Here is a 19771-nt window from a genome sequence, read left to right as displayed (position 1 = left end):
GTCTCAAATATTTTGTGGTTGGAGCTTTAAATATATCTGTTTACCCGTAAAATGGTACAATTGAATTTATAGCATAGTTTATACACAAACGAATCAATTTGATCCAAAAATAATAAATAAATTAAATAAAATGTAAGACTTAGCATTGAAACCAAGATAAGACAACAAACAACTTGGTTCCATGAGCAAGGCTTCCGAAGATAGCAATAAGAATATTAGTACATAGAAAATAAAGTATTATTGAGCTTAGAATAATGTGTAGGATAAGTTTGTCAGATTTTTCGTGTCCTACCATGATTATTTAAATCATTATTTATAGTTACACCTAGGGAATAAGGTCCTAGGATCAAGCCCCTCTTAAATGACAATTATGGGAGCCATTGATGAATATATAACGACAAGCTAAGAATGCCAAAATTCTTTGTAACAGATTATGCACTTAATATTGAGGAATATTCTTCATTGAATATCATCGGGTGACGAATATTCTTTTTTCCTCGTTAGCAATGTTCTCTTTGGGGTCTACCAGGTGTCAATCGAAGTTTTTGTCCTTAGTCTTGGTTTCCACTCACTTTATCTTTTGTATGTCCCCGATTTCACGTATTGCTCTATTATTCGAGCATTTAATATAAACCAATCTTACCCTATACAGATAGTCCTCCTGCTTTCCAGTGGCACATCTTTGTGTCATCGGGAAATTGGTGAATATCCTTTTCTTGGCGGAAAATTCTTTGATCCCTTCTGAAAAGTTTCTGACGCTTGATTAGACGCACGTCTATCCGCATTTAATACCCAAACACGTGTCACTCCACGATTTAAAAATACTTTTACCAATTCTCGAGGTAATCATGTCTACGATTTTAACCGCCTATTTCTTTACTTATATGTCTCATTCTTCTTCTTTTACACTTCACAGTTCTACAAACTCTCTCAACTTCTTTGCATTTAACTTTTTCTTGCTTTCGCTTTTCTTTAATATTGTTCTTCGAAGAACCCTTGTTACTTTATGCTAATCATGGCTTTTTCTTCCAAGAACACATCTGTAAGGCCCCGTAAAATTTTTACTCAAAAACCCGAAGTCTCGTAGTGCCAAGTTAAGACTATGTTCGGACTTTTTGGATTGATCTGTGTATTAAAAAGTTAAGGAAAAATAATTTTCAGAAGAGCGCGTTTCAGCGGCCCATTATGCGGCCGCATAATAGCAACGCGGGCCGCATAGCTGTCGCAGAGTGAGGCAGAATGTTGGCTAATTTTGAGGACAACTATGCGACCAATTATGCGATCGCATAATCGATATGCAGGCTGCATAGTCGTCGCATAACCTTCTTGGGATTTTTGCGAAGGGCAGTTCCGCGGTGTATTATACGATCGCAGAACACGTATGCGTACCACATATTAGTCGCATACCCGGGCAGAATATTCAAGTCTTGAGGGCTACTTTTGCGCTCCCTTTTGCGGGCCGCATATAGGTTATGCGATCGCATATGTGACCATAGATTGAGTCGGGGCTCCTATTTTCTAACTTTTAAAACCCAACCCCATTTCGTTTAAAACACCCCATTAGACCCTCTTGTGCTATTCTCTACTACATTTAGAGTGAGAGAAAGAGTTCTAGAGGGAGAAAATGATCCTCACTAAGTCAATAGTCAATCCTTGCCCAAATCCTTGAAGATTATCAAGTAAAGTTGCTAAGCCTTCATCCTAAGAGGTAAGAACTTGTACCCTAACCTTTGATTTCGAAATTCATACAAGAATAGGTAATTAACAAGTGGGTTCATGGGTATAAGGATGGATTTTCTTGCATGCATGTGTGATAAAAGGGTATGGAAAAACTATGAGCTAAAAATGTAACAAATTGGGTGTAGGATGATAAAATCTCTCACCAAAAAGTTCCTAAAATCATAATGAACACTTAGTGCTTGATAATGTGCCCAAAGAAGCTAGAATCTTGATTATCCCTCTAATTCTTGGTTCAACATGTAATTCTCATGAAATAGATCGAAGTTGCTAGGAGTTCCGAAATTATTGTAAGAATTTTAAAAAAACTCAATTGAGGTATATATTGCTAAAACCCCCTCTTCTTAGAAATTGAGCTCCTTTAGTGTCCATGCAAATGTTGTAAGTTCCAAAATTTGATTGGTGTAGTGCTCGCTAATTGATATGAATTGGAGTTGCAAGAATATATATGAAAGGCGCATCCCAATGTTTTCAATAGGCTATTTTTGGTAAATTAAGGATGTGTGAATAATGAGAACCATGTGCTAAAATGCTTAGATTTCAAGTGAAGTTTAAATTGAGGTTGTTATGCCAAACTATGTGAAATCCTCTCTATACTTACAACTTGAATTGCTCTTGTATATGTCTATTATCTTAAATTGCAAGGTTAATGTTGAAAGTGGAAATGATGTGAAACATGGGGGAAAAGAGTTTGAGTTATGAAATGTGGCCTAGTGCCAAGTATGATGTGATAATTGTGTCTCCAAGTGCCGATGAACTGATATATGTGAAATAAAGATTGAAATGAGATAATTGATGGAAAAGGAAAAATGTCTTGGTAAGACAGCCTAGCCGATCGGGCCATGATCGGACGCCATGCCACACACATGGTGGTATTGTGCTGATATTAAAACCAGAAAGTGAGAATGAAATTGTAACTGAGGTACATGTCTCAAATAAGGCAACCTAGCTGATCGGGTCGTGATTGGACTCTGCGCAAGAAAGTGGTGGTATTGTGAATGTTGATGCAACAATATGAAATGTCCCAACCTAAAGTTATGGAAATTTTGTGAAAGCTTTGTGAACCCTCTTATTTGATTATATGGTGATTGTTTAAAGCTTTTGTTAGTCCATATGATTTCTTTATTCTTATATGGTTGTTCTTTCTAATGAGATGGTGTCTAGTTATACATACTAGTACTATTCCATGGTACTAACGTCCCTTTTGCCGGGGCGCTACATCTTTGAATGGATGTAGGTGGTTCCATAGCAGACAGTGCCGATCGTAGATAGCGGTGCATCCTCCTCTCGGCAGCCTTGATGAGCCCCCTTTTCTTCCGGGGGTTATGCACTGTATCTTTTGTTATAAATTACCACTTTTTGAGGTATAGCTGGGGCCTTATTGTCGGCATTATCATAACCGTCTTTTGTATTTTTAGAGGCTCCGTAGACATTTGTATGGGTTTATTACGGGTGTTGGATGGGTCACTGGACTGTGTTGTAATTCTAAACTCTTGTTCTTTTAAACTGTAATTGTATGAACTTTTGGAAACTTAACTATAGTTTAAGGGTTGTAATATAAAATGAACTAGCAATGTTATATGTACGACCTTTCCTACTGTCTAATTAAATGAAAGTATGGTTTCTTAACCATGGTGAGTTGGGTAGAAAGTGTCCAAAAGGCTTGCTCAGTCGGGTTCTCTTGATTGAGCGTCGGTCGCACCTCCTGAGGTTGGGGCGTGACAACAGGTTCTCTTAAAAATAAAGAAAACCCTATTAATGCTGGCCCTCATACGGTAAGCACCATCATTCCCAAAAGACTCAACACAGCCAAAGACTTCGAAGAAAAGTTTCCTTCTACAAGTTCTCGTACATGGGTTGTTGGCATATACCCTTCTTTCATTCATCTTTCCAACATTCTTTCTGTGAAAGAGGATTGTGATTACCATGACCTGAACATCATCACTCTCGATCTAGGGAAGCGAGTAACCTTCCCTAAGAAGGGTTTCATGTACGTTTATACGTACCTATTTACTTTTGGTGCATTTTCTTTGAGCAGGGGAATTAGCCCGTGATTTTGGAATTGTGCCACAAATACTAGATTTGCTTGTCATAGGGGGGCCCTTCGTTGTGGTGAACGGTTGCCGGCAGTTGTGTTAGGAGATGAAAGAAGAGCTCACCTTGGCTCGCATGATAAACCTCTACTCCCCCAAGATTTTCCATTTAGCAAACATGGTCACCATGCTTTTCTCACCAGCGTGGATGATGACAAGTGATTCTTCTCAAAGGCACCATCCGATTTGCTTTTGATGCAAGTGCTTCTTCTCGGAGTCCTCAGTCATAGAGAAAGCAACTAAAAAGATGACACTCTTCCTCGACCGAGGGAAAAAATAAAAAGGCGAAGAAAGTCGCGCCCGAGCCAGCCGCAGTCATTGTGGTGATTGATAATGATGGGAAAGCCAGTGATGAAGGGGCTTCCCTACAAAGGAGATAATGACCTTCATCAGCTCAACAAAATGCTAAATCTGAAGAACTTATACCCCCAACCGAGGACGATGCCCAAGAGCTCTGGTGAGAGTATGACTTAGTGGAGAATGTCAATTCTCCCTTTCCAGTCCCAACTGTTGCCCCTGATACTGTAAGGCTGAGTACCGGGCCTCTTCCATCTTCGGTTGGTGAGAAACCTATAACTAGCAGTGCCTTTGTTGTAACTGCTTCTCGACCCACAACACCATCAACATCATCTCCTTCCATGACGCTTATTCATTCGTCATCAACAACTGCTACATCATCCCCATCAGCTGTAGACACCCGAAAGGAGGATGTCCCTCCTCCCAAGTCCCCAGACCATGGGAATTTAGGGCACAACTATTTGCCCCTTTTATAGATCCCTAGAGGAGGAGTAGTGTCTCCCTCTCGGTATCTACCAAGTTCCATCTACTGTCCCGGCCGGTGAAGCTCACCAATTACCTAAAGCCGTTGGCTTCAAATAAAGATAAGAAGAAAATACAATCTCTTTTGGGGGAGTGTACAGTAAATAATGCCATGCATAACTCAACGACGGTATGATACTTATTTCTTTTACTGTTTATTTCCTCTTGACTTTCTATGACAGGATATCTAATTTGAGTTTTGCTTCGCAAGTTAAATTCCTTAATTCCGAGGGCCTTCAGAAGTTGATCCTTGATAAATAAAAGCTTATGTCCGAGCGAGATCACTATTGGCCGAGTGAGGTCAAGTTGCTACTTGCCTCCCATTGTTGGAAGCACAAGCTACTGAAGCCGATGAGTTGGAGGCTCGATTGCAGCAAAGTGACCAGGAAGTTATGGCCCTCAGGCAAGAAGCCTCCCAAGTAAATGAACAATTTCAAGAAGCCAAGGCTAAATTGTCTGAGGTTCAAAATGCTATTCTTGCAACTACCGAGCAAGAGGCTGCCTCCGCTGAGCAAGTAAATAACCTAGAGACAGCCTTGAATTCCATGACTACAGAGGTTGCTACTGTCGAAGAGAAGCATGCCCAGATGGAGTGTTACACCCCATGTTTTTGTACATGAAAGTACACCATGAGTAAATTGATATAAGCTCGGGAATAAGATTATTTTTGAGGTTATAAGTATTATGTTATTTCAAACAAGTGATAAGTAAATTCGTGAAGATGCGAGGGTGAAATCGGGGAGACCAACTTAACGTTCGGCAAGTTATTACGTAACCTCATGTCGAAGGGCTCAGAGAACAGTCCGTGGTTCGATGCCTTCGGGGATCCTTCGTGCCCGGTATCGGGGTAGAACGAACCGGTACTTATCGCAAGTAAGCAGGAAGTTCCCTAGGAACAGTGCTTTCTAACAACGCCTGCGCAAACAACGACAGCCTGCACAAGACTGATTGAGTGGTTGTACCAGCTACTTTATGTAATAATTACACATGTTTCAAATAGGGATTTTACCCTCATATATAAAGGGGACCCCTTGTCATTTTGTAGGAGATCTGATACTTAATATTGAATGTACAAGAACATTCTCTCTGCTCCCTAACATATTCTCTCGATCTCATTACTTACATTTATTGCTTATATTCATTGTGTTTTTTTATTGTTCTTCATTTATTGCTCATTATTGGTCATAAAAGGCTTCCATAAAAGCTATTATAACTGTTAACCCCCCTCTATTTCCCCTAGCCGAGCATCCCACTCGACCTTGAGGCCCCGTACACGCCAGCTCGAGGCCCCGATTTCCAGCCATTCAGTTTGGTCATTATACTATATACAAGCTCTTATCTCATTTTCTAATCTCTTACCTAGCATCTATGCCTAAACAACTAGCATAAAAATAGATCACGTATTTGTAGAACCACAAAATCAAATCTAATTGTAATTACCACTTTCAAGGTAAAAAGAGGCTAAAAATATTAGTGATTATTTTCTTGCTGGTTTACTACGTAATGCAAGTTACCTTTTGCACTTTTTCTTGTTCAAGATCTTTGATTTCAAGTTAAAATGTCTAACTCCGTAAATGCACATAACAACAGCAGTCTCAAAGACCATAGAGAGCATGGTGCAGCTATTCTAGGCAATGGTGTACCACCACAAAACCCTGAGGTTGCACTGGAGCCAATTCCTATCGATGTGATCTCACACAACACTCAACACGTTAGCATAAGTTCCCACACCAACAGGAGTACACGCCGAGAAAATCAACAGGACACTCGGATAAACCGCACCCAGGAAGAAAGAGAGGAAAATAGGGGATGCAAAATGAGAAAACCTCAGCACACCGTTCATATGATTATCAGGGGGACCGACATTCCCCGGAGGCCTGTAATCAAGTGGATAAAGGTTTCTGCGGCAACACAAGGACGAACCAGGGTCTGGGAATTTGAGGACATCCTCGCGTTCAGCGAAGAAGACTTCGAGACTCTGTCTCATCCATGTAATGATGCACTTGTGTACTCGTGGATCCAAGTAGCTTGGCCAACATAATTAGATCGATGATGGTAGAGCAGCTCGGATTGCTTGATCAGATCATACCTACCTCCCAAATCCTCAACATCTTCAATATGGCCGGCGAAGCAATAGAAGGAGAAATCACTCTCCCTATTAACATATCAGATGCAGTTTAAGATACCAGGTTTCACATCATTAAAGGTGATACAAGGTAAAATGCTTTGCTCGGTAGACCATGGATACATAACATGAAGGCAGTACCATCGACCCTTTATCAGATGATAAAGTTTCCAATAAAGGACGGAATAAAGACAATATACGGAGAGCAACTTGCGGCAAAGGAAATGTTCGCGGTCCATGAAGAGGTACCAAATTCTGTACACTTCGCCTCGGAGGATTCGGAAAGCCAACAGACCCACAAGGACGATGAAAAGGATTTCCTCGCTCCCAGAACCTTCATTGTCCCCGAAGAGTGGGACGCAACAAAGTCGACTGTCGAAGAGCTGGAGCAAGCCGTATTGGTCAAATATCTCCCAGATCGGAAGGTGTACCTGGGGACGGGATTAACCCCCGAGCTCGGGAAAAAACTCATTCAATTCCTTATTAACAACATCTATTGCTTCGCTTGGTCCCATTTAGACATGACAGGGATCCCACCGGAGATAACTACCCATCGACTAAGCGTCGACCCCAGGTACAAACTGGTGAAACAAAAAAGGAGACCCCAGTCCGAGATAAGGCATGCATTCATCAAAGATGAGGTAACAAAGCTCCTCAAGATAGGGTCAATTAGGGAAGTAAAATATCCCGAATGGTTGGCCAATATGGTGATAGTTCCCAAAAAGGAGAATAAACTAAGAATGTGCGTAGATTATAAAGATCTGAATAGGGCATGCCCAAAGGACTCGTTCCCGCTGCCCAACATCGACTGTTTGATCGATTCCATGGCCGGCCATGAAACCCTCACTTTTCTCGATGCCTATTTAGGGTATAATCAAATTTAGATGAACCCCGAGGATAGAGAAAAGACTTGTTCATCATAAAGTACGGTACGTACTATTATAATGTAATGCCCTTCGGGCTAAAATACGCAGGGGCCATGTACCAACGCCTAGTTAATAAGATGTTCAAACATCAAATAGGAAAGTCCATGGAAGTTTATATTGACGACATACTAGTTAAGTCCCGTGCACAGAGGACCATTTGATTCATTTGCAGGAAACATTCGACATCCTCAGAAGTTACAACATGAAACTCAACCCCGAGAAGTGCGCCTTCGGGGTAGGATCGGGAAAATTCTTTGGCTTCATGGTATCAAACAGAGGAATCGAGATCAACCCCGACAAAATCAATTCCATCGAAGAAATTATGGTGGTGATCTACGTAAAGGTCGTGCAGCAGTTGACGGGGCGGATATTAGCCTTGGGTCGGTTCATATCAAGGCGTCAGACAAGAGTCACCATTTCTTCTCCGTGCTCAAAAAGTCAAAAAACTTTGAATAGACTTCGAAATGCCAACATGCTTTAGAGAAGTTGAAGCGATACCTGACAAGTCCACCTTTGCTCCACAACCAAAAAGGGGATGAGACATTGTATCTGTACATGGCCGTATCTGAGATAGCGGTAAGTGGTGTACTGGTTCGAGAAGAACAATGTATGCAATTCCCTATTTATTATGTAAGTCGGACCCTGGGTGATGCCGAAACCAGGTATCCACACCTGGAAAAATTAGCTCTTGCATTAATAAGTGAATCTCGAAAATTGAAACCTTACTTCCAATGACATCATATTTGCATTCTAACAACGTATCCCCTTCGAAGCATATTGCATAAACCTGATTATCGGGCCGACTAGCCAAATGGGCCATCAAACTCGGGGGATATGACATCGACTATCAGCCCCGGACGCTATAAAGTTGCAAATTTTGGCAGACTTCGTAGCCGATTTCACTCCCTCCCTCGTACCCGAGGTCGAGAAAGAACTTTTGCTAAAACGAGTACGTCCTCCGGGATATGGACCCTGTTCACTGACGGCGGCTCGAACGTGAATAGTCCTAAAGCCACCTACGGGTGGCATCATTAGACAATCTATAAAAACCTTAAGATTAATTAATAATGAAGCTGAGTATGAGTATATGATTGCAGGTCTAGAATTGTCCAAAGGCTTAGGAGCCGAGGTCATTGAAGCAAAATGCAATTCCCTCCTGGTAGTAAATCAGGTAAATGGGAGCTTCAATGTTCGGGAAGATAGGATGCAGTGATACTTAGACAAAATTCAAATCACATTGCACCACTTCAAAGAATGGACCCTGGTTCACATACCCCGAGAGGAGAATAGTGAAGCCAATGCACTCGCAAACCTGGGATCGTCTGTCGAGGAAGATGACATACTCCCCAGATCTGTTTTTCAACCGTCCAAATCAGTGATCGAGGAAGGCCACGCCAAGATCAATTCAACCAGCCTAACATGGGATTGGCGAAATAAGTATATCGATTATTTGGAGAGCGGGAAGCTACCCGCAAACCTGAAAGAGTCGAGGGCCGTGTGAACCAAAGCAGCCCGATTCTTGCTCGACGAAAACATAACTCTTTACAGAAGAACTTTTGATGGCCCTCTAGCAATATGTCTGGGGCCGGGAGACACAAACTATGTTCTCCGAGAGATCCATGAAGGCACCTGCAAAAATCATTCCGGTGCCGATTCCTTGATTCGAAAAATAATCAGGGCAGGTTACTATTGGGACTGCATGGAGAAGGACACCAAAGAGTTCATCCGCAAATGCGACAAATGGCAAAGATTCGCCCTAATGATTCACCAACCTGGTGAACAACTTCATTCAGTATTGTCTCCATGGCCGTTCATGAAATGGGGGATGGACATCGTCGGACCTCTACCAACGGTGCCAGGTAAAGCTAGATTTATTTCATTTATTTATGAATACTTCTCGAAATGGGTTGAAGCATAGGCTTTCAAAAAAACAAGAGAAAAAGAAGTCATTAATTTCATCTGGGATCATATCATATGTCGATTCAGAATTCCTTCTGAGATAATGTGTGATAGCGGAAAGCAATTCATCGGAGGCAAAGTGACTCAGTTCCTCGAGGATCACAAGATCAAAAGGATCCCGGCGATGCCCTACCACCCGCGTGCAAACGGCCAAGTCGAGTCTACAAACAAAACCATCATTCAAAACTTAAAGAAGAAATTGGAAAGTGCAAAGGGAAGATGGAGTGAAATATTACCCAAAGTACTCTGGGCATATCGAACATCTCCAAAATCAAGCACGGGGGAAACACCTTTCTACCTGGTATACAGCGTCGAGGCTTTGATATCGGTCAAGGTCGGAGAACCTACCACCAGAGTCCAACACACCACTGAGAGCTCGAACAATAAGGCCATGGCTACTGCTCTCGAACTATTGGATGAGAAGCAAGAACCCTCGCTAGTCCGAATAGCCGCACAAAAATAGAGGATCGAAAGATACTACAACAGGAGAACAAATCTCTGACATTTTGGAATCGGAGACTTAGTCCTAAGCAAGGTTACCCTGAATACTCGAAATCCTAATAAAGGAAAGCTAGGTCAGAACTGGGAAGGACCGTAACGCATCCTCGGGATAGTTGGCAAAGGGTCCTACAAACTCGACACCATGGAAGGCGAACAACTTCCAAGCAATTGGAATATATCAATGCTCAAACGCTATTACTGCTAAAAGCTCAAAGGCCTTAAATTTCAAAAGCATGCGTTGCACTCTTTTCCTTCGATCGGGTTTTTATTCCAAGAAGGGTTTTACCGGCAAGGTTTTTAACGAGGCAACATCTATATGCTACCTAAGGAAGACTCAACAAGTATTCAAGGCTTCTTTTCAATCAATCTCGAATACTAGGGGGCATCCCCCCCGGGAGGGCACCTCCTCGGAAAAGACAAGATTCGCTAAATGGGATCTCGATAGGTTAACGATGTACCGGGCCAAACAGTCAAATGAACCTTGTCCGCATAGAATAACCGAGCCCCTAAACAGCAAAAGCGTGTACTAAGTAATCAAAGAATACTTTCCCCTCCATCAAAGCATTTTGCGTTTCAAAGGAGTTTGGCATTTTTGCAAAAACGGCTCTAGAGCCAAAAATGGCCCGAACACTCAGGGACGGGCGTCAACAACTCGAAGCCGTATGACCTCCGGGTCAGAGCTTCAACCTCGTAAGCCCTTAACAATGCAACATCAAGTTCACAAAACGGCTCCAGAGCCAAAAATGTCCGAACACTCGGGGAGTGGCATCAACAACTCGAAGTCGTATGACCTCCGGGTCGGAGCTTCAAACTCATAAGCCTTCAACGAGGCAACATCAAGTTCACAAAATGTCTCCAGAAGACAAAAACGTCCCGAACACTTGGGGACTGGCGTCGAAAACCCAAGGTCACATGACCTCCGGGTCAGAAACTCCGAAATCGTAAGCCCTCGATGAGGCAATACCAAGTTTACAAGGAATGGCTCCCAAGCCAAGAAACTTTCAACGACTCCGGGACTGCCACCAATCGCCACCCCCATCGACTTATCAAAAAGCCAAGGCCATAAGACCCTATGTGGGTAGCCTCGGTCTCGTATGACCTATATAAGGCAACAACAATATCTGTAAGACCTCAAGCAAGGTATGAACCATACTTGTACCAAGTAACCAAAACTGTAAGACCTCAAAGGCATGTAAAAATTTGTAAGACCTTAGAAAAGGCATAATCCCGATCTTAAAGTTAAGGCTATATATCGAACTTGTAAGACCCCTAAAAAGGCATACCCTCGATATAGACGCCAAAACTACTTCACTCGGGGATTAAAAGGCTCCGGCCAAACACAATGACTATGGTCACGAGGCTGTACCACCCAAACTAACGCGACTCGGGGATGCCCGACCGTCGCTATAAAATCACAGGCCTTCAATTACTTCGAAAGTACTTCGAAAAGAACCGGTTAAACAGGCTACCCTCGACATAGGCAAAAGAGCTTCGACCATGTCAACTCCAAACAATAGGCTTCAAAACACTCAGCCACTGGGCAAAACCTCTCGAGGTGCTCGTTCATCGCCACATAACGACTCACAATCAAGGTTTTTATCGAACCATCGAAATGTCAGGCAAACACAATTTCAAACAGTCCTTAACGACGGAAAAATAAAGCCTATATAAGAGGTCGTACCGACCCAACGCGTAAGAGCCACTGTCGCCAGCCCATATAAGAGGTTGTACCGACCCAATGCGTAAGAGCCACTGTCACCAGCCCATACAAGAGGGCGTACCGACCCGATGCGTAAGAGCCACTATCGCCAGCCCATATAAGAGGTCATACCGACCCAATGCATAAGAGCCACTGTTGCCATCCCATATAAGAGGTCATATCGACCCAATGCATAAGAGCCACTGTCTCCATCCCATACAAGAGGTTATATCGACCCACCGCATAAGAGCTTAAGGGCCAACTTTAAATTTGAAAACTTAAGGGTCAATAAGCTTGAGTCAAAACCTGATTCGGAGACTGAACCCGAAGCAGTTAACCGAATATGCCTAAGAGCAAAAGCATAAGATCTTGAGACGCCAGCTTACATTAAAAGGTTGTACCGACCTGACACATGAGAATCTAAAAAATTCGCTCAAGTGGCCTCGGAGCCAACACGATAGACTTACAGATTGACTCTCGACCATTGATAAACGCTCGAAGATAGCAGGAATCCAAGGGTCTAAAATTGAGACCCACAACTTCGGATAAATTGCCAAATGAATGCCATAAGTCAGAAAAAGGCAAAAAATTGATACATATACAAAAAGATTCATTAGAGTACAATTACGAAGCCTACATCTGGAAGCCCTTGCGAAAGCAAAAAGCAAATGAAAACTTTAATCTAGCGATGGAGCTATGCTTTCGACGGTAGAAAGTACGCCTTTAGCAGCTCCGGCCATAGCCTCTAGGTTTCCAACGGCCTCCTCCCCTTCAGGGACCTCACCTTCATCTTCATCAACTCCCGAGTCACTTCCCGAGTCGCTTTCGGAAGGAAGCGGGGCCGCAACTTCCTCTTCTAGGGTCTTCACCCTCTTAACTTCGGCAATTAAATCATCGCCCCCGCATATACATCCTCAAGCGTCTATCTCCGAGACTTTAACCGGACATAATCCACTGCTCGGGTCAGGCGCAACTCAGCCTTTTCGGACACCTTCCGAGCATGAGCATTTATAGTAGCGACGTCCTCCTTATGCGAGTCCACGAGTGCCTCGGCCTCAGCCCTGACCTCGATAGTGTAGCAACCAATGCAATATGGAGATCCTTATGCTTACTGTCACACCTCCTTTTTCTACCACCGGAAGCGGTATAGGGGAGTTTTTTCCAATTAAAGTGATAATCGAAATACGATTATTTATATTTAAATTCATAGTCGCTACTTGGGATGATTTATGGCATACCAAGTCACCGGTTTAAATCCCGAATCGAGGAAGTTTGACTCTGTTTTACAGTCCACGAAATACAAAAATTCGGGTAAGGAATTCTGTTAACCGGGGAGAAGGTATTAAGCATTCCCGGGTTCCGTGGTTTTAGCACTGTCGCTCAACTATTATTCTTGGCCTATTTATTTGATTATTAAAATATTTTTAAAACCTATGTGCATTTTATCCCTTTTAAACCGCTTTTAATAATCCCCGATTGTCATACAGCTAATTATTTGATTACACATTGCGAATCATGTCACGGGAACCGTACCCACGATCTACAATATATTTATTTTATTAACAAGATTAAATTGTGGTCGGGTCACATAAATGTACCCCCAGATTTTAAAATTGTGTGTCACAACTACGTCACGGGAACCGTACCCGTAGCTATGACGCTTTATTTAATCACGCCTAAAGCAAACTACGAGTGTTCAAAGTGTTTTCTACACTAAGTTGTAAAATTAATATGAGGGCCATAGATCAAGTGATTCAATGTGTGAATGGCACACCTCAATTTATTTCAAAGGAAATGCATTCAACTAAGTGAACTACGAATATTCATATTTAAAACTAATTTGAAATTAGGCACCATAACTACACCACGGGAATTGTACCCGTAGTTGTGATAATTTTATTACATGCCTAAATCAAGCTACAATGTTTGAATTATTTCCTAAAGCTACTTTGAGATAATTGAGGTTATTGATTATGAATTGTGAAATAATTGAAAAAAAAATATTGTACAATATACTTACATGATAACTCAGCAAATACTAACCAAAAGAAAAAGCTTATGAACAAGAGTGAAATTGCACTACTCTTGTTGAAAAGTAAGAAATGAAGAAAAGAACAAGAAAGAGGTAAATTAAGCATTGGAAGAAAAACATAATGATGGCCAGAGGAAGAACAACTTAAAACTGACAAAGTAAAAGTAAAAGTTAGAACCTAACAACTAATACATTAAGGAAAATCGAAGAAAATCTATCCGTTCTTAATGAAGTTTAATGAGCATTGGCTAATGATCCCACCTAGCATAACTTTTATACATATAAATTTTACTCAAAAGCAAATACTTACTAACTTTATATCCTTTCCTCGTCTCCTGAAGCATGTAGACAACATATTTTGATTCCAATTCAAACTTTCAACTTTCATTTTAGCAACATAGAAGCTAGAATTCCTAACAGTCAACTTAACTCATTTACATTTCATATTTTTGTACCTAGTTTCATATTTTCTTAGAAATAGAAACGTGATTTTTAGAATCCATCAAAGGGAATGGAAAGGTTCCCATCCTTAGGATTACTACACTACAATATGCAAATTCAATAAAGAAACTCATTTTTTAACAAACCTGCCAAACATCCAAACATGTTGACAAGAACTCTAAATTCTATCTCTTTGAGATTTAGAAGAATATAGAGAATTCAAAGTCAATTGTAGTCTAAAACTAACTTCACATCAACTTTAATAAACCACGGAAGCCAAATAGTGATAAATTAACTTGCGGCAAGTATGATGAGCTCATTTTGCTTAAAAAACTTTTATTGGACTAATGAAACAATTTTAAACTCATTTTCTACTGAAACTGGATGAAGCAATATGAGCAGAATACTACTTCATTTCATGGAGTGTGTCAAACAGTGAAACATAGATTCAACATGTAGTGCTATAGAAGCCACAAGCCTAACCAAGTTCAGGATCCACTTGAACACTCACAGAAATCAACAGAAGAAAACGAGGAAGAAACCAACAGCCAAAATAGGATAACCAACTAAGAAGAAATCAGTAACCCAATGGCACATATTAATTTAACCCATAACGTATCAGATTAAGTAAATGGAGAAGAAATGAACCTGTTAATTCAAAATTCTTTCACTAATAACAGAAGATTACAATGTTTTGCCACAAAAATTCCAACTGCAAACAACAACAATATCGAGCAGAAATCGCAAGCCAAAACCAAATCATAAAAACTCGGACAGAACTCAAAAACGGCACCGAAATTCCGAACCCAAACACAAACTCTAACTTAAACTTCAATCAAACTCCATTCTTAAGGACCAGAAATAAAAAAAAAAGTGCTGGAAATTTTGGTGATTTTCTGATTTCTTTTGAAATGAAACAAAACTCGAACAAAAATCAAACTCAAACCATTTTGTAATTTTGTTATTCTGAAATGCAAACCAAACATCAAAAATCTGAAGAAAACTCAAAGAACCCTAAAACTTTTACCTCTCCAAATTTTCCGAAAATCTCTCAAAAAATATCCTCCTCTTTCCCTTACTCCGAAAATCCTTTTATATCCTTACCTATAGATTCTTTTTTTCTCTTTTCAAAAAATCAGATAAGGTCTCTTTGAAAACGAGCACATGATGAATGTGAGGCTCGGATTGAATAAAATCAATCCGACGCCTCTCACTCATCCAATGCTCGTCCTCCAAAACCTTCCAATCGCGTGATATAGCTTGAAAACGGGCGAGTGAGGGAGGGAATCTTCTTGGTATCAGAAACCGTTACAATATCTGGCAAGAGGAGAGAAGGGGGGAGCGCGTGAGGTGAGTTTTAGGTGAAACTCGCCTGAGTTTCAAGCGAGTTTGGGGCTGGTTTAGACGAGGGAGATGGAGGAACAATACTGGGCGTCGTTTGGGGTCTCTAGGTTTACGATTTAGTTTGGGGAAAATGTTATAATAGGGGTTATATATGTTTGGGGAATGGGGCAGGTCAGAGGGGCAGGTTTTGGGGTGTTTTGGGCTGGGGTGAAGGGCGGAATTGGGGGTGGGATTTGGGCTTAGCATTAATTGGCCCAATTGAATTTAAAAATAGCCTTTATCAATTTTCTTTTATTCTTTTTGTTTTTTTCTTTCTTTAATTAATTAAAAATCTAATTTAAACTTCTAAATTAATTTAAATTATAAAATTAAGCTAATTATCTAACTATAATATTTATAAAAATTAGTTGATCCTAAATTAAAAGAGAAAAATTAATAATCCAAAATTAAAAGCTAAGAATGTAAAAATGAGTCATTTTTTGCGATTTTTATTTTTTAATAAAGAAATTAATTATTTAATTAATCCTAAAATATGAACACAAAATCTAAATGCAATGTATGATATTTTTAGTATTTTTCATGATTTTAATAAAAGTAAACATGCACAGAAATGTAAATAATTAACGAAAAATCCTATAAAATTGCAAAACAATTGGGAAAAATCTATTTCTTTAATTTGTAGGAGTATTTTACATATTGAAAAAAATCACGTGCTCACAACTTCCCCTCTTTGCTCGGAAACACGAAGAATTTTTGGGCAAAGATAAAGTGAGCCGATACGAGCGATTTTTGCCCGTTTGAATACTCCGTGGGAAGCATTTTTTGAAAGATCTGACCAAACCATGCTTTTGAGGTTGCCTAGCTATCCTTAGCTATAAAGGAATCAGGTCAGTGTAGTTCTGGAAGTTTTAGTAGTTGGGACTACCTGGAAGCTATGATTTCACTGTTGTTGCTGCTGCTACTGCTTGCTAAACTCCTTATTACACCGAGACAAAAATAAAAAAAAAGCTAGGTTAAACTATGATCTATGAGTTAGAAGAATCCTATATACATATCTTCAAACTTGATCTCGAAACTTCTGCAGTTCTGCCATGCATCTTGAACTATTGGCTCGTACTCTCGAGGTGAGCTTCATTTGTTGCTTACTCGAATTGAATTCTGAAATGAATTCCCTTGTTTTCCAGGTGGGCGCCTGATGCTTGAACTCGAAATGAATTCCCTTGTTTCTCCAAGTGGGTGCTTGATTACCAAAACTTGAACTGTCTTCCTTTGTTTTCCAGGTGGGCGCCTGATGCTTGAACTCGAAATGAATTCCCTTGTTTCTCCAAGTGGGCGCCTGATTGCCAAAATTTGAACAGTATTCCTTTGTTTTCCAGGTGGGCGTCTGATGCCAGAACTTGAACTGTATTCCCTTGTTCTCCAGGTGGGTGCCTGATTGCCAAACTTTGAACTGTATTCCCTTGTTCTCCAGGTGGGCTCCTGATTGCCGAAACTTGAACTGTATTCCTCTGTTTTCCAGGTGGGCGCATGATTTCCAAAACTTGAACTGTATTCCCTTGTTCTCCAGGTGGGCGCATGATTTCCAAAACTTGAACTGTATTACCTTGTTCTCCAGGTGGGCGCCTGATTACCAAAACTTAAACGGTATTCCCTTGTTCTCCAGGTGGGCGCCTGATTGCCAAAACTTGTACTGTATTCCCTTGTTTTCTAGGTGGGTGCCTGATTGCCAAAACTTGCACTGTATTCCCTTATTTTCCAGGTGGGCGCCTGATTGCTAAAACTTGAAATGTATTCCTTTGTTTTCTAGGTGGGCGCCTAATGCCAAAACTTGAAATGTATTCCCTTGTTTTCCAGGTGGGCTCTTGATTGCCAAAACTTGAAATGCATTCCCTTGTTTTCCAGGTGAGCGCCTGATTGCCAAAACTTGCACTGTATTCCCTTGTTTTCCAGGTGGGTGCCTAATTTCCAAAACTTGAAATGCATTCCCTTGTTTTCCAGGTGGGCGCTTGAGGTCAAAACTTGAACTGTATTCCCTTGTTTTCTGGGAGGGTGCGTGATGCCAAAACTTGAACTGTATTCCCTTATTTTCCAAATGGGCGCCTGCCATTACAACAAAATAGACAAAACAAAAGAAACATTTCTGCCCTAGTTTGGTATCTGGGCACATCTGTGAGTGTTAATCGAATCATGTTACCTAAACGAGCTCTAGAATTTAAAAGCTAAATCCCATTATCCAGGGACCCTGAAAATTTAAAATTAAATCTCATCTTAAGAGTGAAAACTTCAGAGCTAACTTATATTTCTTGAAGGTAGAATTTACTCTAAATATTTTTATCTATGAAGGTCTTAGAAACTTGCTACATCCCATTATCTAGGAGGGTCCTGAAAATTTACGGCTGAACCTGTCTGGAACGTACTTTCCTCACAGAGGATTTTTTCTGGAGCAAACAAAATTTCTTGCTCTTGTTTCAATCAAAGAAAATCTTATCAGTTTGAAAATGTGGTGGTTTGTTTGTGGCATTCTTGCTGAAGGTGGCCTCTCCACTGCCATGCTTTGTTTTGATTAGCTGCCTTGGACTGGCGAAGAATTGTTTGACCTTCTGATTGAACCTCAACCACAGGACCCTGAATGACCCGAGTTTCCTACAATCAACCTACTGTTTTATACTTCTGTCCTTCCAATTTGAACCTCTGTATTTCCCCCAAAATTCACGAAACCACTCGACCACTTGGTCTTCCACTAACACCTTATTTTCCATTTTGCATCATGCTATTTCTGGTATGCTTTGGCCACACTTTACTTTGTGCAATTTGAAAGTTGGTAATAAGCTTTGAAATCCATTCTTACTTTCTTAACAAGGCTAACATTGGAAAAACCTTAGAGAAGTAAACCAAAAAGAAAATGAAATGCAATGACTTCGAAAGTTAGGGATAAAGAAGAAAATTCGAAACATGATGACTGTTTGAGAAAGAAAAGGAAAAGAGACTTATCTGAGTGAGGCAGCTGGCACCAATGATCATGACATGCATTTTGGATTAATCAGCCTAGCCTGTTCAACCAATCACCGTTCAGTCATCTTACTTTATGGCCCGGGGGTTTCCATAATCCAATCTCTCTGCAAAGTCACTAACCATATTCGGATTGTGGTGCCCTGAAGGGTTTTCACCAACAAATCTCTCTCATTTGTTCATCTCTCAACTAACTGTTGCCTTACAGTGCCCATGAGGGTTTTCACCAATAAGACTATTTCATTTATTCATTTTTCCTTTTGTAGAATGCAGTGTTGCCCCTGATGTGAATCATACCTCTATCTCGCTTGACTTGGCATTCTCAAAGATTGATCAGAAGGTCTTTCTTTGGACCGTAATGTAGGCTTTTGGATATGGTTGGAAAGAAAGGATATCATAAAGGCTTAAACAGTTTAAAATGAAAGGGTTCAGAATTACAACTTTTGGAATCAGATCTTTTACGAAACCACAACTTTTGCCCCAGTTTCTTTGCCTGGGGAATTTTGAATTTTTATTTTGATAGGACCAAACCGTGAAGCTGCCTATGTATCCTTAAAAAGAATCAGGTCGAACGTAGTTCATGTATAGGAATTGCTTTGTTTTTTTTTACTTTTCTCTTTTTCTTTTTCTTTCTCTTTTTTTTTCTTTTGTTTTTCCTTTTCTTTTCTTTTCTTTACTATTTTCCATTCTTCTCTTTCTCTTTTTCTCTTCTCTTTTCCTCTATTCTCTTTTGATTTATATTTTCTGTATTTGTACTTCCAAACTTTGCTTCTGATTTCAAAGGAGGGGTATAAAAGAAAATAAATAAGGTTAAAAAGGGGTAACAAAGGATAAAATGTTTAGATAGCAGAATAAAATGCCTTCGTCATTCCAATCTTCAAAACATGCCAAGTACAAATGACTCAATTAGATAAATCCAAGAAATCATATATAATATTTTTTGACTGCGTCAGAATTAATAGCCATATCTACACATTTGCCTTCTATATCTGTTAAATGCAAAGCACCATTGGACAACACTCTTGTTATAATGAACGACCCCTGCCAGTTTGGAGCAAACTTGCCTTTAGCTTCGGCATGATGTGG

The sequence above is a fragment of the Nicotiana sylvestris genome, chromosome 3 (assembly GCF_000393655.2).
Source record: "Nicotiana sylvestris chromosome 3, ASM39365v2, whole genome shotgun sequence".
Classification (NCBI taxonomy): domain Eukaryota; kingdom Viridiplantae; phylum Streptophyta; class Magnoliopsida; order Solanales; family Solanaceae; genus Nicotiana; species Nicotiana sylvestris.
The sequence above is the reverse complement of the archived record's forward strand: the minus strand, read 5'-3'. Positions refer to the sequence as shown.